This window comes from Rutidosis leptorrhynchoides, chromosome 8 (assembly GCF_046630445.1).
Source record: "Rutidosis leptorrhynchoides isolate AG116_Rl617_1_P2 chromosome 8, CSIRO_AGI_Rlap_v1, whole genome shotgun sequence".
Taxonomy (NCBI): Eukaryota; Viridiplantae; Streptophyta; class Magnoliopsida; order Asterales; family Asteraceae; genus Rutidosis; species Rutidosis leptorrhynchoides.
This window is the reverse complement of record NC_092340.1, coordinates 133,897,577-133,918,290: the sequence shown is the minus strand read 5'-3', so window position 1 is coordinate 133,918,290 and position 20,714 is coordinate 133,897,577.

Below are 20,714 nucleotides of genomic sequence, written 5' to 3'. Positions count from 1 at the left end.
ATTTTTGTTAAGTAGAAGTATTTTGATAAGTGTATTGAAGTCTTTCAAAAGTGTATAAATACATATTAAAACACTACATGTATATACATTTTAACTGAGTCGTTAAGTCATCGTTAGTCGTTACATGTAAGTGTTGTTTTGAAACCTTTAGGTTAACGATCTTGTTAAATGTTGTTAACCCAATGTTTATAATAACAAAAGAGATTTTAAATTATTATATTATCATGATATTATGATGTACGAATATCTCTTAATATGATATATATACATTAAATGTCGTTACAACGATAAACGTTACATATATGTCTCGTTTCAAAATCATTAAGTTAGTAGTCTTGTTTTTACATATGTAGTTCATTGTTAATATAATTAATGATATGTTTACTTATCATAATATCATGTTAACTATATATATAACCATATATATGTCATCATATAGTTTTTTTACAAGTTTTAACGTTCGTGAATCACCGGTCAACTTGGGTGGTCAATTGTCTATATGAAACCTATTTCAATTAATCAAGTCTTAACAAGTTTGATTGCTTAACATGTTGGAAACATTTAATCATGTAAACATCAATCTCAATTAATAAATATAAACATGGAAAAGTTCGGGTCACTACAGTACCTACCCGTTAAATAAATTTCGTCCCGAAATTTTAAGCTGTTGAAGGTGTTGATGAATCTTCTGGAAATAGATGCGGGTATTTCTTCTTCATCTGATCTTCACGCTCCCAGGTGAACTCGGGTCCTCTACGAGCATTCCATCGAACCTTAACAATTGGTATCTTGTTTTGCTTAAGTCTTTTAACCTCACGATCCATTATTTCGACGGGTTCTTCGATGAATTGAAGTTTTTCGTTGATTTGGATTTCATCTAACGGAATAGTGAGATCTTCTTTAGCAAAACATTTCTTTAAATTCGAGATGTGGAAAGTGTTATGTACAGCCGCGAGTTGTTGAGGTAACTCTAGTCGGTAAGCTACTGGTCCGACACGATCAATAATCTTGAATGGTCCAATATACCTTGGATTTAATTTCCCTCGTTTACCAAATCGAACAACGCCTTTCCAAGGTGAAACTTTAAGCATGACCATCTCTCCAATTTCAAATTCTATATCTTTTCTTTTAATGTCAGCGTAGCTCTTTTGTCGACTTTGGGCGGTTTTCAACCGTTGTTGAATTTGGATGATCTTCTCGGTAGTTTCTTGTATAATCTCCGGACCCGTAATCTGTCTATCCCCCACCTCACTCCAACAAATCGGAGACCTACACTTTCTACCATAAAGTGCTTCAAACGGCGCCATCTCAATGCTTGAATGGTAGCTGTTGTTGTAGGAAAATTCTGCTAACGGTAGATGTCGATCCCAACTGTTTCCGAAATCAATAACACATGCTCGTAGCATGTCTTCAAGCGTTTGTATCGTCCTTTCGCTCTGCCCATCGGTTTGTGGATGATAGGCAGTACTCATGTCCAAACGAGTTCCTAATGCTTGCTGTAATGTCTGCCAGAATCTTGAAATAAATCTGCCATCCCTATCAGAGATAATAGAGATTGGTATTCCATGTCTGGAGATGACTTCCTTCAAATACAGTCGTGCTAACTTCTCCATCTTGTCATCTTCTCTTATTGGCAAGAAGTGTGCTGATTTGGTGAGACGGTCAACTATTACCCAAATAGTATCAAAACCACTTGCAGTCCTTGGCAATTTAGTGATGAAATCCATGGTAATGTTTTCCCATTTCCATTCCGGGATTTCGGGTTGTTGAAGTAGACCTGATGGTTTCTGATGCTCAGCTTTGACCTTAGAACACGTCAAACATTCTCCTACGTATTTAGCAACATCGGCTTTCATACCCGGCCACCAAAAATGTTTCTTGAGATCCTTGTACATCTTCCCCGTTCCAGGATGTATTGAGTATCTGGTTTTATGAGCTTCTCTAAGTACCATTTCTCTCATATCTCCAAATTTTGGTACCCAAATCCTTTCAGCCCTATACCGGGTTCCGTCTTCCCGAATATTAAGATGCTTCTCCGATCCTTTGGGTATTTCATCCTTTAAATTTCCCTCTTTTAAAACCCCTTGTTGCGCCTCCTTTATTTGAGTAGTAATGTTATTATGAATCATTATATTCATAGATTTTACTCGAATGGGTTCTCTGTCCTTCCTGCTCAAGGCATCGGCTACCACATTTGCCTTCCCCGGGTGGTAACGAATCTCAAAGTCGTAATCATTCAATAATTCAATCCACCTACGCTGCCTCATATTCAGTTGTTTCTGATTAAATATGTGTTGAAGACTTTTGTGGTCGGTATATATAATACTTTTGACCCCATATAAGTAGTGCCTCCAAGTCTTTAATGCAAAAACAACCGCGCCTAATTCCAAATCATGCGTCGTATAATTTTGTTCGTGAATCTTCAATTGTCTAGACGCATAAGCAATCACCTTCGTTCGTTGCATTAATACACAACCGAGACCTTGCTTTGATGCATCACAATAAATCACAAAATCATCATTCCCTTCAGGCAATGACAATATAGGTGCCGTAGTTAGCTTTTTCTTCAATAACTGAAACGCTTTCTCTTGTTCATCATTCCATTCAAATTTCTTCCCTTTATGCGTTAATGCAGTTAAGGGTTTTGCTATTCTGGAAAAGTCTTGGATGAACCTTCTGTAGTAACCAGCTAGTCCTAAAAATTGGCGTATGTGTTTCGGAGTTTTCGGGGTTTCCCACTTTTCAACAGTTTCTATCTTTGCCGGATCCACCTTAATACCTTCTTTGTTCACTATGTGACCGAGGAATTGAACTTCTTCCAACCAAAATGCACACTTTGAAAACTTAGCGTACAATTCTTCCTTCCTCAATACTTCTAACACCTTTCTCAAATGTTCACCATGTTCTTGGTCATTTTTTGAGTAAATAAGTATGTCATCAATGAAAACAATGACAAACTTGTCAAGGTATGGTCCACACACTCGGTTCATAATTTCCATGAACACAGCTGGTGCATTAGTTAAACCAAACGGCATGACCATAAACTCGTAATGACCGTAACGTGTTCTGAAAGCAGTCTTTGGAATATCATCTTCTTTCACCCGCATTTGATGATACCCGGAACGTAAGTCAATCTTTGAATAAACAGACGAGCCTTGTAGTTGATCAAATAAGTCGTCGATTCTCGGTAGTGGGTAGCGGTTCTTGATGGTAAGTTTGTTCAACTCTCGGTAGTCGATACACAACCTGAATGTACCATCTTTCTTCTTGACAAACAAAACAGGAGCTCCCCACGGTGATGTGCTTGGTCGAATGAAACCACGCTCTAAAAGTTCTTGTAATTGGCTTTGCAGTTCTTTCATCTCGCTGGGTGCGAGTCTGTAAGGAGCACGAGCTATTGGTGCAGCTCCTGGTACAAGATCTATTTGAAATTCAACGGATCGATGTGGGGGTAATCCCGGTAATTCTTTTGGAAATACATCAGGAAATTCTTTTGCGACGGGAACATCATTGATGTTCTTTTCTTCAGTTTGTACTTTCTCGACGTGTGCTAGAACAGCATAGCAACCTTTTCTTATTAGTTTTTGTGCCTTCAAATTACTAATAAGATGTAGCTTTGTGTTGCCCTTTTCTCCGTACACCATTAAGGGTTTTCCTTTTTCTCGTATAATGCGAATTGCATTTTTGTAACAAACGATCTCCGCTTTCACTTCTTTCAACCAGTCCATACCGATTATCACATCAAAACTCCCTAACTCTACTGGTATCAAATCAATCTTAAATGTTTCGCTAACCAGTTTAATTTCTCGATTCCGACATATATTATCTGCTGAAATTAATTTACCATTTACTAATTCGAGTAAAAATTTACTATCCAAAGGCGTCAATGGACAACTTAATTTAGCACAAAAATCTCTACTCATATAGCTTCTATTCGCACCCGAATCAAATAAAACGTAAGCAGATTTATTGTCAATAAGAAACGTACCCGTAACAAGCTCCGGGTCTTCCTGTGCCTCTGCCGCATTAATATTGAAAACTCTTCCACGGCCTTGTCCATTCGTGTTCTCCTGGTTTGGGCAATTTCTAATAATGTGGCCCGGTTTTCCACATTTATAACAAACTACATTGGCATAACTTGCTCCGACACTACTTGCTCCGCCATTACTCGTTCCGACACCATTTGTTCCTTTCGTTCTATTAACCCCTGGTCCGTAGACCTCACACTTCGCCGCGCTATGACCATTTCTTTTACACTTGTTGCAAAATTTGGTGCAGAACCCCGAGTGATTCTTTTCACACCTTTGGCATAGCTGCTTCTGATTGTTGTTGTTGTTGCGGTTATTATTGTTGTTGGGATGATTGTTGTAGTTGCTGTTGTTGTTGTTGTTGTTGTTATTGTTGTTGGGCCGTTTGTTGTAGTTGCGATTGATGTTGCGATTGTTGGGATAATTGTTGCGATTATTGTTGTAATTGCTGTTGTTGTTGTATTGGTGATTCTTATCACCGTTTTCCTCCCACTTTCTTTTGACTTGCTTCACATTGGCCTCTTCAGCAGTCTGTTCTTTAATTCTTTCTTCAATTTGGTTCACGAGTTTGTGAGCCATTCTACATGCCTGTTGTATGGAGGCGGGCTCGTGTGAACTTATATCTTCTTGGATTCTTTCCGGTAATCCTTTCACAAACGCGTCGATCTTCTCTTCCTCATCTTCGAATGCTCCCGGACACAATAGGCACAATTCTGTGAATCGTCTTTCGTACGTGGTAATATCAAATCCTTGGGTTCGTAACCCTCTAAGTTCTGTCTTGAGCTTATTGACCTCGGTTCTGGGACGGTACTTCTCGTTCATCAAGTGCTTGAATGCTGACCACGGTAGTGCGTACGCATCATCTTGTCCCACTTGCTCTAGATAGGTATTCCACCATGTTAACGCAGAACCTGTGAAGGTATGCGTAGCGTACTTCACTTTGTCCTCTTCAGTACACTTACTTATGGCAAACACCGATTCAACCTTCTCGGTCCACCGTTTCAATCCGATCGGTCCTTCGGTTCCATCAAATTCCAAAGGTTTGCAGGCAGTGAATTCTTTGTAGGTGCATCCTACACGATTTCCTGTACTGCTAGATCCAAGGTTATTGTTGGTATGTAGCGCAGCCTGTACTGCGGCTATGTTTGAAGCTAGAAAAGTACGGAATTCCTCTTCATTCATATTCACGGTGTGTCGAGTAGTCGGTGCCATTTCCTTCAAAATAGTTAAATGGAACAAGTTAATCATACAGAATATTAAGAGTAGTTAATAGTATTTCGTAGCATAATATGAACTCATTTATAAAAGCTTTTTCTTCATATTAGCGTTTTATAAGTTTAAATTCGGGTAGTACCTACCCGTTAAGTTCATACTTAGTAGCTAATATACAATTCAACTACTACAATTCTATATGAAAAACTGATTATAATAATATTTCGCGTTCAAACTTTTATACAATATTTTACAAACTTACAATACCGCTTATTTTACATAAAGCATGAAATATAGCACACAATAACTTTGATACAAGATAGTTGTGAAGACAATTCTAGCTAGTACACAAGTCGTTCAGCAAAGGCAATAAAGACACGTAATTCATACGTCCAGAAACAAGTCATGCATTCTGGTTTTACTAGGACTACTTCCCATCCTTGGTCTTGTGCAACATAACCGTTATGGCCGTTGATAAGACAGCGTGTTGTAACGTCATCAAAGGGACGAGGGTTACGTAATGTCCAACAGTCCCGTAATAATCTAAAAACCTCATTTCTTACCCCAATTACCGACTCCGTCACTTGTGGAAACGTTTTGTTTAATAGTTGTAGCCCGATGTTCTTGTTCTCACTTTGGTGAGAAGCGAACATTACTAATCCGTAAGCATAACATGCTTCTTTATGTTGCATGTTAGCCGCTTTTTCTAAATCACGAAGTCCAATATTCGGATATATTGAGTCAAAATAATTTCTTAACCCGTTGCGTAAAATAGCATTTGGGTTCCCCGCAATATATGCGTCAAAGTAAACACATCGTAACTTATGGGTTTCCCAATGTGATATCCCCCATCTTTCAAACGAAAGTCTCTTATAAACCAAGACATTCTTGGAACGTTCTTCGAATGTCTTACAAACTGATCTCGCCTTAAATAGTTGTGCCGAGGAATTCTGGCCGACTCTAGACAAGATTTCATCAATCATGTCTCCGGGTAGGTCTCTTAAAATATTGGGTTGTCTATCCATTTTGTGTTTTTAAACTGTAAAATAGACAAGAGTTAGATTCATAAAAAAATACTTATTAATACAAGCAATTTTTACATATATCATAAAGCATACGAACACTATATTACATATATTACACCACACGAATACAACTATCTTATTCCGACTCGCTCGTTTCTTCTTCTTCGATTTTGGTTCGTTTTGCCAAGTTTCTAGGGATATATGATGTTCCCCTAATACGAGCCGTCGTTGTCCACATTGGTTTAGAAAAACCTGGTGGTTTAGAGGTTCCCGGGTCATTGTTACAACTTAAGGACTTCGGGCGTTGACGATACATATAAAGTTCATCGGGGTTGGAATTAGATTTCTCTATTTTTATGCCCTTTCCCTTATTATTTTCTTTTGCCTTTTTAAATTCAGTTGGGGTAATTTCTATAACATCATCGGAATTCTCGTCGGAATCCGATTCATCGGAGAATTGGTAATCCTCCCAATATTTTGCTTCCTTGGCGGAAACACCATTGACCATAATTAACCTTGGTCGGTCGGTTGGTTGAGGATTTTCTTTTACTTAACCGTTTTATTATTTCCCCCACCGGTTCTATTTCTTCATCCGGTTCCGATTCTTCTTCCGGTTCCGATTCTTCTTCCGGTTCCGACTCTTCTTCCGGTTCCTCTTCGGGAACTTGTGAATCAGTCCACGAATCATTCCAATTTACATTTGACTCTTCATTATTATTAGGTGAGTCAATGGGACTTGTTCTAGAGGTAGACATCTATCACATAATATCAAACGCGTTAAGAGATTAATATATCACATAATATTCACATGTTAAAAATATATAGTTTCCAACAAAATTTGTTAAGCAATCATTTTTCAAGTAAACACGGTCGAAGTCCAGACTCACTAATGCATCCTAACAAACTCGATAAGACACACTAATGAAAAATTCTGGTTCTCTAAGACCAACGCTCGGATACCAACTGAAATGTCCCGTTCTTATTGATTAAAAACGTTCCATATTAATTGATTTCGTTGCGAGGTTTTGACCTCTATATGAGACGTTTTTCAAAGACTGCATTCATTTTTAAAACAAACCATAACCTTTATTTCATAAATAAAGGTTTAAAAAGCTTTACGTAGATTATCAAATAATGATAATCTAAAATATCCTGTTTACACACGACCATTACATAATGGTTTACAATACAAATATGTTACATCGAAATCAGTTTCTTGAATGCAGTTTTTACACAATATCATACAAACATGGACTCCAAATCTTGTCCTTATTTTAGTATGCAACAGCGGAAGCTCTTAATATTCACCTGAGAATAAACATGCTTTAAACGTCAACAAAAATGTTGGTGAGTTATAGGTTTAACCTATATATATATCAAATCGTAACAATAGACCACAAGATTTCATATTTCAATACACATCCCATACATAGAGATAAAAATCATTCATATGGTGAACACCTGGTAACCGACATTAACAAGATGCATATATAAGAATATCCCCATCATTCCGGGACACCCTTCGGATATGATATAAATTTTGAAGTACTAAAGCATCCGGTACTTTGGATGGGGTTTGTTAGGCCCAATAGATCTATCTTTAGGATTCGCGTCAATTAGGGTGTCTGTTCCCTAATTCTTAGATTACCAGACTAAATAAAAAGGGGCATATTCGATTTCGATAATTCAACCATAGAATGTAGTTTCACGTACTTGTGTCTATTTTGTAAATCATTTATAAAACCTGCATGTATTCTCATCCCAAAAATATTAGATTTTAAAAGTGGGACTATAACTCACTTTCACAGATTTTTACTTCGTCGGGAAGTAAGACTTGGCCACTGGTTGATTCACGAACCTATAACAATATATACATATATATCAAAGTATGTTCAAAATATATTTACAACACTTTTAATATATTTTGATGTTTTAAGTTTATTAAGTCAGCTGTCCTCGTTAGTAACCTACAACTAGTTGTCCACAGTTAGATGTACAGAAATAAATCGATAAATATTATCTTGAATCAATCCACGACCCAGTGTATACGTATCTCAGTATTGATCACAACTCAAACTATATATATTTTGGAATCAACCTCAACCCTGTATAGCTAACTCCAACATTCACATATAGAGTGTCTATGGTTGTTCCGAAATATATATAGATGTGTCGACATGATAGGTCGAAACATTGTATACGTGTCTATGGTATCTCAAGATTACATAATATACAATACAAGTTGATTAAGTTATGGTTGGAATAGATTTGTTACCAATTTTCACGTAGCTAAAATGAGAAAAATTATCCAATCTTGTTTTACCCATAACTTCTTCATTTTAAATCCTTTTTGAGTGAATCAAATTGCTATGGTTTCATATTGAACTCTATTTTATGAATCTAAACAGAAAAAGTATAGGTTTATAGTCGGAAAAATAAGTTACAAGTCGTTTTTGTAAAGGTAGTCATTTCAGTCGAAAGAACGACGTCTAGATGACCATTTTAGAAAACATACTTCCACTTTGAGTTTAACCATAATTTTTGGATATAGTTTCATGTTCATAATAAAAATCATTTTCTCAGAATAAAAACTTTTAAATCAAAGTTTATCATAGTTTTTAATTAACTAACCCAAAACAGCCCGCGGTGTTACTACGACGGCGTAAATCCGGTTTTACGGTGTTTTTCGTGTTTTCAGGTTTTAAATCATTAAGTTAGCATATCATATAGATATAGAACATGTGTTTAGTTGATTTTAAAAGTCAAGTTAGAAGGATTAATGTAGCGACCCGACCAAATCATGTTTGACGGCGCCGTCTACTTAGGTCCCGTTACGCGGTCATAAGTCTTTAAGACAAAGTTTGACCAAAATATGTCGCCTTCATTTCAAAATAAAGATTGTTCCCAAAGTTTACAAGAATTGTTCATCCAATAGTTAAGTTACAACGTTATAATACGAATGAAATCTAGGCGACACGGTTTAAAGTAAAGTCAAAAGACGCTCCATGAAATGCACATATACTCGACATCCAATGCAAGTATCAAATAATGAGCGGAAGCATGTATCATGTATCGTTCAAGGACCTGAGAAAAACATAGAAATCTGTCAACGAAAACGTTGGTGAAATCATAGGTTTAAGTAAGTAAGTACAAGTGAACCACAAGATTTGCATCAATGAATTAATAGTAATACATTCCAAAAGTTTGTTTCACGAGCACCCAATTATCAATGCTTAACATTTCCTTCCATTGAACCCCATCACTTAGTGCTAGAACATACACTGTTTCTCGAAAATATATTTCATTCGTAAACGGTAGCGAACCGTTTGAATGAGGGTTTGTCAAACCCATATGGATCCATACAACATAAGTTCTCGCTTACACCCGGCAAGTGTAACTAATGATAATCGAATTGAGGATTTTGTTCTAAACTCGTATGTAGAATGTTTGTTTTCCTGTACTTGTGTTCACTTAGTAAAAGAAATGTTTATGTTTTCTCATCCCAAATGTAAGTTCAAAAAGAGTAAAAGTGGGACTATGATCTCACCTTGAGTGCACGAGTAGTAAAGTACTTCACAAAATAACGTGTGCGAAGGATAGTGCTAGTCTTGACCTAAACAAATAGGTCGTATCAATAACGGTAAACACGATAGGTCAAAGATGTTCAATTAGTCCTATGGCTCGTTACGACTCGATTATTTAGCATGTGAAATCAAATTGTCAAGTTTCATGCAAGGTACACGTATAGAAACAAGTTAGAAAGATTACATAAGTAATTGGTCAAGTTTGATTAAAAATCAACTTGGTCGGGTCAAAGTCAACAGAAAAGTCAACGGGGTCGGGTTGGATATCCGACAATTTTTCTAAGTTATATAATCATATATGAGCATGTTGGCCAAGTTTCATGTTAATCGGAGGTCCGTAGCATAGCAAACATTTTCACGTCAAATGACCGAAGCGAACAGCCAGTTTTAGCCAAATGGGACGGCGTCCCAAATGGCTAGACGGCGTCTCAAATAAAAGGGTGGGACGGCGTCCCACAAGTCAGGACGGCGTCCCAAATTGAAGAGTGGGACGGCGTCCCACAAGTCAGGACGGCGTCCCAAATGCCTTCCAGGCCCTGTTTGCTGAATTTCTCAATTGCACGAACCAAAACACAAACCAACACATTTTACAAACCGCAAACAATTAGAACATGTATTTTATATCATCGGAAAGCTCTTTCGACAAGGAATGCAACTAAGCACTTTTCATCAAGCAAAAACATCATATACTATAACCGAAATCCCGTCAAGCGATCAATAGAGGTTTATTTTCAAGTTTCAAGTTTATCAATTTTAATTTAAGTTTCGGGAATCCAATTTATACATATGATATGCCGTTTTGAAGGTAATTAAGCATACAACACAACCTAACACTTACCATTAACATTTCATGTCATTTAATGCATCAAAAATTCATTCTTAGTTCATGAAACCCTAACCAAAAATCACCAAATTTCATAATCAAGTTTAAGAGGTTTCTTTGATCAATCTTTACATCATAATGAAGCTAGTAACACTAGGAACAAGATTAAAACATGAAGTCTTAGCATCTAACAACACATGAACACTTAAAACTCAAGATTAAGCATGTTAACTTTCCATATGAACTAGTTACTCCAAAATATCAAAAACGAGCATACAAACACATAAACAAACTAGACTTGAGCCATAGATACTAATTAACAAACTTATAACTTAAAAATCTCAAGAACACAAAGATTAGTGATTTAGAAAGTTACCCAAAATTGATGAAATCGGTATGGAAACGAAGAGGAGATCACGAGGAGTTCAAATATGCAATTTGTTTTGATCGAATCCTTCTTGAACGAATTTGGATGATGATTGAAGGTTTGAGGGTTTTGAGAGAAAAAGGGTGAAGTATTATTTGGGAGGTGATAAAATGAATGGAGAGGAAAGAGTTGACTAGTTGACCTAGTCATCTCTTTCTCCATTTGGCAACTTTAGTCCCTCAACTTAGGAAACGGGTACGGGAATTACCTAAACGAGATAATTCAAACGCGTATTAACGAGATGTGTTATAAACATATAACGGAACTTAAATAGTTAAACGGAAAAGTGAATGGAAAAAAGGCGGGATGTTACATTACCTACACCTTAAAAGAAATTTCGTCCCGAAATTTAAGTAGGCGTAGTAGTCGTCGTTTCTTCCTCGAGATCTTGCGTTTCCGAATTCACGAATAGATGAGGATACTTCCTTTGCATTTGATCTTGTCTTTCCCAAGTAAACTCGGGTCCCCTTTTGGCGTTCCAACGGACTTTAACAATCGGGATTCGGCTTTGTTTCAATGTCTTGACGGAGGTGTCCACAATTTCAACCGGTTCCTCCACAAAATGAAGCTTGTCATCAATAGTAAGTTCCTCAAGAGGGATGACGATATCGGGTTCGGCAAAACACTTTTTCAAGTTAGATACATGGAAAGTAGGATGAACGGAACTCAGTTGGGGCGGAAGGTCTAAACGATAAGCAACGGTTCCAATACGCTCCAAGATTTCGAAAGGACCAATATACCGCGGATTTAGCTTCCCGCGTTTTCCAAAACGGATTACACCCTTCCAAGGTGCGACTTTTAACATTACTCGGTCACCGACTTGAAATTCGAGATCGTTGCGTCGTTTGTCGGTATAGCTCTTTTGACGACTTCGGGCCGTCCTAAGCCTATCTCGGATTTGAACGATTTTCTCGGTGGTTTCGTGAATGAGTTCGGGTCCGGTGATTTGCACGTCGCCTACCTCGGCCCAACAAAGAGGTGAACGACATTTGCGGCCATATAGCGCTTCAAAAGGTGCGGCTTTAATACTCGCGTGATAACTATTGTTGTAAGAGAACTCGGCGAGAGGTAAGTGCTTGTCCCAAGCTTTTCCGAAATCAACCACGCAAGCTCGTAACATGTCCTCTAAGGTTTGAATTGTACGTTCGCTTTGTCCATCGGTTTGAGGATGATATGCGGTGCTCATGTCTAAACGCGTTCCCAACGCTTCTTGCAATGTACGCCAAAATCTAGAAACGAAACGGCCATCTCGGTCGGAGATAATTGATAAAGGTACACCGTGTCGGGCTACGATCTCCTTAATGTAAAGTTGTGCAAGTTTCTCCATTTTGTCCGTTTCTTTCATGGCAAGGAAGTGTGCGGATTTGGTGAGACGGTCAACAATAACCCAAATGGTATCATAACCGCCCGTCGTTTTTGGTAGCTTGGTGATAAAATCCATCGTTATCCTTTCCCACTTCCATTGCGGGATCTCGGGTTGTTGAAGTAATCCGGACGGTCTTTGGTGTTCGGCTTTGACTTTGGAACATGTCAAACACTTGGAAACATAAGTAGCTACGTCCCTTTTGATGTTCGGCCACCAATATAGTTGTTTAAGGTCGTGGTACATCTTATTGGCACCGGGGTGAATCGAGTATCGTGACTTATGGGCTTCATCTAAAATAAGGCTTCGTAGATCCCCATAACTAGGCACCCAAATTCTTCCGGCGAAATATCGGAGTCCGGTTTCTTTAACTTCGAATCGAGAGGTGAGGACGTTCAAGTGTTCGAGAGAGATGTTTTCATCCTTGAGAGCCTCATCTTGGGCTACCCGAATTTGGCTATTAAGGTTGGTGTGAATGGTGATGTTTAAAGCTCGGACACGGAGAGGCACCGCTCTTTCTTTTCGACTTAAGGCATCGGCTACTACATTTGCCTTCCCGGGATGGTAACGAAGCTCGCAATCGTAATCGTTTAAGGTTTCAATCCACCTTCGTTGTCTCATGTTTAGTTGCTTTTGATCGAAAATGTGTTGGAGACTTTTGTGATCGGTGAAGATAGTACTCTTGGTTCCATAAAGATAGTGTCTCCACATTTTAAGTGCAAAGACAACGGCTCCGAGTTCGAGATCATGTGTCGTATAGTTTCGTTCATGAATTTTGAGTTGTCGAGAAGCATAAGCAATGACTTTCGTTCGTTGCATCAATACACACCCAAAACCATGTTTTGAGGCATCGCAATATACAACAAAGTCATCATTGCCTTCGGGAAGTGACAAGATAGGAGCGGTGGTTAGCTTCGTTTTCAAGATTTGGAATGCGGATTCATGTTCGGTCGCCCAAATGAATTTCTTTCCCTTGTGAGTCAATGCGGTTAGAGGACGTGCAACCAAAGAGAAATTTTCGATGAATCTACGATAGTACCCGGCGAGACCCAAAAATTGACGAATGTGAGTAGGAGTAGTAGGAGTCTCCCATTTACTAATGGCTTCGATTTTCGTGGGATCGACTTTAATACCTTGATCACTTACAACATGACCAAGAAATTGAACTTCCTTTAACCAAAATTCACACTTGGAGAATTTGGCATAGAGTTGTTCTTGTCTTAAAAGTTCAAGCACAAGTCGGAGGTGTTCCTCGTGTTCTTCTTCGCTTTTTGAATAGACTAAAATATCATCGATGAACACGATAACGAATTTGTCAAGATACGGTTTGCACACGCGGTTCATAAGATCCATGAACACCGCCGGTGCGTTAGTGAGACCAAATGGCATGACAAGGAATTCATAACTACCATAACGAGTTCGGAAAGCGGTTTTGGAGACATCTTCCCCCTTAACCCTCAATTGATGATAACCCGAGCGGAGATCGATTTTCGAATATACACAAGACCCTTGTAGTTGATCAAAGAGGTCATCGATGCGAGGAAGAGGATATCGGTTCTTAACCGTCAATTTATTTAGTTCACGATAATCAATGCACATTCGTAGGGATCCGTCTTTCTTTTTAACAAACAAAATCGGAGCGCCCCAAGGTGAATGGCTAGGTTGGATAAAACCACGATCAAGTAGTTCTTGGATTTGACTTTGCAATTCTTGCATTTCAGATGGAGCGAGTCTATATGGTGCACGTGCTACGGGTGCGGCTCCCGGAATAAGATCGATTTGGAATTCAACCGGTCGATGAGGTGGAAGACCCGGCAATTCGTCGGGAAATACATCGGAATAGTCACTAACAATTGGCACATCATCGATGTGCTTCTCATCGGACTCGACTTTCTTAACGTGAGCAAGGATCGCAAAACAACCCTTACGGAGTAGTTTTCTGACTTTAATACACGAAACGAGGTTGAGTCCGGTGCAACTCTTATCGCCATAGACGATCAAAGGTTCACCATTCTCGATAGGAATTCGGATTGCGTTAAGATCACAAAGAATGTGAGATTTTGTTTTGACTAACCAATTCATACCGATTATTACATCAAAGCTTCCTAGTTCCATGGGTATCAAGTCAATTTCAAATTCCTTACCCAAAATGTTTAACGTACACCCCCGGTAATATGTGTCGGCACTTAATAGTTTTCCGTTAGCTACTTCAATGGTATAAGTGGTATCTAATGGAAGAGGTGGAGTGCTAAAAGAATGAGTCAAAGTCTTGGATACAAAGCATTTATCGGCACCCGAATCGAATAAGCAAGAGACATAAGAATTGTTGAGAAGAAACGTACCCGTGACTAGTTCAGTGTCATCCCGGGCTTCCTCGGTGTTGATGTTGAAAGCTCGGCCGCGCGTATTGGTGTTATCTTTCCTTTTCGGGCATGCATTTCTATAATGACCCGTTTGGCCACATTCGTAACAAGTGCCCGTCTTTGGTGCATTGGGCCACTTTCGAGCGACGGGAGTGGCACTTTTACAATCGTTGGCCTTATGACCAACTCCTTGGCACCGGTGGCAAATTATCTTACTACATTCGCCAAAGTGATGTTTGTTGCATTTGTTGCAAAGAGGTAGGTTCCCGGCATAACCTTTCTTGCCGTCGGAGGTGTAAGGCTTCTTAGCAAAGTTGTTGTTGCTTGATTGGGAGGGTTCCCACTTTCTTTTGTTGCCGCCCGATTTATCCTCGGCCTTAGGTGCCGGAACTACGATTTCGTCAACCGTTTCAATTAGTTGGCGAGCCATGTTCATAGCGGCTTGATGAGTAGTGGGTTTGGATGACATCACCCCTTGTTTGATGCTTTTTGGAAGACCGAGCATGTAGAGCTCAATCCTTTGAGATTCGGGGTTAACAAGATTAGGACACATCAAGGATAGTTCAGCGAAACGTTGATTATAAGCTTTAAGATCGTTTCCGACCGCTTTCAAAGCTCTTAGTTCTTCCTCAAGCTTTCGGGTTTCTTCGCGCGGAAAATATTCAACAATCATCTTTTCCTTTAGATCGGCCCAAGAGAGGGCATGAGCTTCGTCGGTACCCACCGATTGAACATAGGTGTTCCACCACGTTAGAGCAATTCCGGAGAAAGTGTGAGTGGAGTATTTGACCTTGTCTTGGTCCCGACAACCGCTTATGCTAAAGACGGCTTCCGTTTGCTCAAACCATCGGGTGAGCACGACCGGTCCCCCGGTTCCATCAAAAGTGTGAGGTTTGCACCCCATGAAAGCTTTATAGGAGCATCCCTCGTTTGAGTTTCCGGCTCCATTGTTGTTGTTGTTGTTGTTGTTGTTGTGGTTGTTATTATTATTGTTGTTGGATGAGTGACCGGCCATGGCCGCATCTACGGCGGTAGCTATCATCCGTTCGAGAGCTTGTTCGGGAGTTTCATTTCGGCGTACACGACGAGGAGCCATTGTTCCTTCAAGACACAAGAATATCATTGATTAGTATTCTCAATAATACTAACCGTGATATAGAATAAAGATAAAGAGAAGGTTTTTTTTTTTTTTTTTTTTTTTTTTTTTTTTTTTTTTTTTTTTTCGACTCGCCTTAAATTCTTTATGTCATAATGTCGGAACGTTCATACGAGTCACCGTAATATAATCCCGGAAATTATATTACCCTGATTCATATGTGCATTCGACATCATTTCATATAGTCAAGGTGGCGTGTCAATCAAATTAAACAACGTGAGATTAAGATGAACTAGGAGTAGATATGAGTAGAAACGTTCGAGTATAAATGCACAAGTAGTCAAGTAATTCCTACTTCAAGTCTATATGCCGGTTGTAGTCTAGACTCACCAATGTACCCTATGACTCGGGGTTGACACTAATGAACTCTAAATCCCTACAACCAACGCTCTGATACCATCTGTAGCGACCCGACCAAATCATGTTTGACGGCGCCGTCTACTTAGGTCCCGTTACGCGGTCATAAGTCTTTAAGACAAAGTTTGACCAAAATATGTCGCCTTCATTTCAAAATAAAGATTGTTCCCAAAGTTTACAAGAATTGTTCATCCAATAGTTAAGTTACAACGTTATAATACGAATGAAATCTAGGCGACACGGTTTAAAGTAAAGTCAAAAGACGCTCCATGAAATGCACATATACTCGACATCCAATGCAAGTATCAAATAATGAGCGGAAGCATGTATCATGTATCGTTCAAGGACCTGAGAAAAACATAGAAATCTGTCAACGAAAACGTTGGTGAAATCATAGGTTTAAGTAAGTAAGTACAAGTGAACCACAAGATTTGCATCAATGAATTAATAGTAATACATTCCAAAAGTTTGTTTCACGAGCACCCAATTATCAATGCTTAACATTTCCTTCCATTGAACCCCATCACTTAGTGCTAGAACATACACTGTTTCTCGAAAATATATTTCATTCGTAAACGGTAGCGAACCGTTTGAATGAGGGTTTGTCAAACCCATATGGATCCATACAACATAAGTTCTCGCTTACACCCGGCAAGTGTAACTAATGATAATCGAATTGAGGATTTTGTTCTAAACTCGTATGTAGAATGTTTGTTTTCCTGTACTTGTGTTCACTTAGTAAAAGAAATGTTTATGTTTTCTCATCCCAAATGTAAGTTCAAAAAGAGTAAAAGTGGGACTATGATCTCACCTTGAGTGCACGAGTAGTAAAGTACTTCACAAAATAACGTGTGCGAAGGATAGTGCTAGTCTTGACCTAAACAAATAGGTCGTATCAATAACGGTAAACACGATAGGTCAAAGATGTTCAATTAGTCCTATGGCTCGTTACGACTCGATTATTTAGCATGTGAAATCAAATTGTCAAGTTTCATGCAAGGTACACGTATAGAAACAAGTTAGAAAGATTACATAAGTAATTGGTCAAGTTTGATTAAAAATCAACTTGGTCGGGTCAAAGTCAACAGAAAAGTCAACGGGGTCGGGTTGGATATCCGACAATTTTTCTAAGTTATATAATCATATATGAGCATGTTGGCCAAGTTTCATGTTAATCGGAGGTCCGTAGCATAGCAAACATTTTCACGTCAAATGACCGAAGCGAACAGCCAGTTTTAGCCAAATGGGACGGCGTCCCAAATGGCTAGACGGCGTCTCAAATAAAAGGGTGGGACGGCGTCCCACAAGTCAGGACGGCGTCCCAAATTGAAGAGTGGGACGGCGTCCCACAAGTCAGGACGGCGTCCCAAATGCCTTCCAGGCCCTGTTTGCTGAATTTCTCAATTGCACGAACCAAAACACAAACCAACACATTTTACAAACCGCAAACAATTAGAACATGTATTTTATATCATCGGAAAGCTCTTTCGACAAGGAATGCAACTAAGCACTTTTCATCAAGCAAAAACATCATATACTATAACCGAAATCCCGTCAAGCGATCAATAGAGGTTTATTTTCAAGTTTCAAGTTTATCAATTTTAATTTAAGTTTCGGGAATCCAATTTATACATATGATATGCCGTTTTGAAGGTAATTAAGCATACAACACAACCTAACACTTACCATTAACATTTCATGTCATTTAATGCATCAAAAATTCATTCTTAGTTCATGAAACCCTAACCAAAAATCACCAAATTTCATAATCAAGTTTAAGAGGTTTCTTTGATCAATCTTTACATCATAATGAAGCTAGTAACACTAGGAACAAGATTAAAACATGAAGTCTTAGCATCTAACAACACATGAACACTTAAAACTCAAGATTAAGCATGTTAACTTTCCATATGAACTAGTTACTCCAAAATATCAAAAACGAGCATACAAACACATAAACAAACTAGACTTGAGCCATAGATACTAATTAACAAACTTATAACTTAAAAATCTCAAGAACACAAAGATTAGTGATTTAGAAAGTTACCCAAAATTGATGAAATCGGTATGGAAACGAAGAGGAGATCACGAGGAGTTCAAATATGCAATTTGTTTTGATCGAATCCTTCTTGAACGAATTTGGATGATGATTGAAGGTTTGAGGGTTTTGAGAGAAAAAGGGTGAAGTATTATTTGGGAGGTGATAAAATGAATGGAGAGGAAAGAGTTGACTAGTTGACCTAGTCATCTCTTTCTCCATTTGGCAACTTTAGTCCCTCAACTTAGGAAACGGGTACGGGAATTACCTAAACGAGATAATTCAAACGCGTATTAACGAGATGTGTTATAAACATATAACGGAACTTAAATAGTTAAACGGAAAAGTGAATGGAAAAAAGGCGGGATGTTACAATTAACTTTTGTTTGCGAACAAGTTTAGAATTAACTAAACTATGTTCTAGTGATTACAAGTTTAAACCTTCGAATAAGATAGCTTTATATGTATGAATCGAATGATGTTATGAACATCATTACTACCTTAAGTTCCTTGGATGAACCTACTGGAAAAGAGAAAAATGGATCTAGCTTCAATGGATCCTTGGATGGCTCAAAGTTCTTGAAGCAAAATCATGACACGAAAACAAGTTCAAGTAAGATCATCACTTGAAATAAGATTGTTATAGTTATAGAAATTGAACCAAAGTTTGAATATGATTATTACCTTGTATTAGAATGATAACCTACTGTAAGAAACAAAGATTTCTTGAGGTTGGATGATCACCTTACAAGATTGGAAGTGAGCTAGCAAACTTGAAAGTATTCTTGATTTTATGAAACTAGAACTTTTGGAATTTATGAAGAACACTTAGACCTTGAAGATAGAACTTGAGAGAGTTCAATTAGATGAAGAAAATTGAAGAATGAAAGTGTTTGTAGGTGTTTTTGGTCGTTGGTGTATGGATTAGATATAAAGGATATGTAATTTTGTTTTCATGTAAATAAGTCATGAATGATTACTCATATTTTTGTAATCTTATGAGATATTTCATGCTAGTTGCCAAATGATGGTTCCCACATGTGTTAGGTGACTCACATGGGCTGCTAAGAGCTGATCATTGGAGTGTATATACCAATAGTACATACATCTAAAAGCTGTGTATTGTACGAGTACGAATACGGGTGCATACGAGTAGAATTGTTGATGAAACTGAATGAGAATGTAATTGTAAGCATTTTTGTTAAGTAGAAGTATTTTGATAAGTGTATTGAAGTCTTTCAAAAGTGTATAAATACATATTAAAACACTACATGTATATACATTTTAACTGAGTCGTTAAGTCATCGTTAGTCGTTACATGTAAGTGTTGTTTTGAAACCTTTAGGTTAACGATCTTGTTAAATGTTGTTAACCCAATGTTTATAATAACAAAAGAGATTTTAAATTATTATATTATCATGATATTATGATGTACGAATATCTCTTAATATGATATATATACATTAAATGTCGTTACAACGATAAACGTTACATATATGTCTCGTTTCAAAATCATTAAGTTAGTAGTCTTGTTTTTACATATGTAGTTCATTGTTAATATAATTAATGATATGTTTACTTATCATAATATCATGTTAACTATATATATAACCATATATATGTCATCATATAGTTTTTTTACAAGTTTTAACGTTCGTGAATCACCGGTCAACTTGGGTGGTCAATTGTCTATATGAAACCTATTTCAATTAATCAAGTCTTAACAAGTTTGATTGCTTAACATGTTGGAAACATTTAATCATGTAAACATCAATCTCAATTAATATATATAAACATGGAAAAGTTCGGGTCACTACATGATATTCCTCTAATTTTAGGTCGCCCATTTTTAGCAACCACCGAGGCATTCATTGAAGTAAGAGAAGGTAGAATGACACTTAGGGATGGTGATAAATCGATCACCTTTGTGAACCGAAAGTTTAGATCTCCACCAACCAAAACTGTTAAACCAATAAAAACGCATAAGTGTGGGGAAGATGAAGAAACACTTAATGATGATCCGATCACAAAGAACCCCGTTGATGATACGAAATTAGATGAACCCGTTTTTAACAGTTCAATGAAGAAACTTTATAAACAGATTCACGATGCTAGGATTAAGGGAAACTTTAAGTTATGTAACAGATTAGTATCCAATTTATCGTCAAAAGAAAATGCGATGTTTGTTGAATTTGTGAAAGCTACGGAGGAAATCAACAAATGGATTGAAGCAAAAGTCAGAGATATACAAGTTGTTGATGATCCAATTGAAAATAACGTTAATCACAATTTCAACTAAGTATGGGGAGGTTCGAATCTTTTTAGGGTAATATGTATT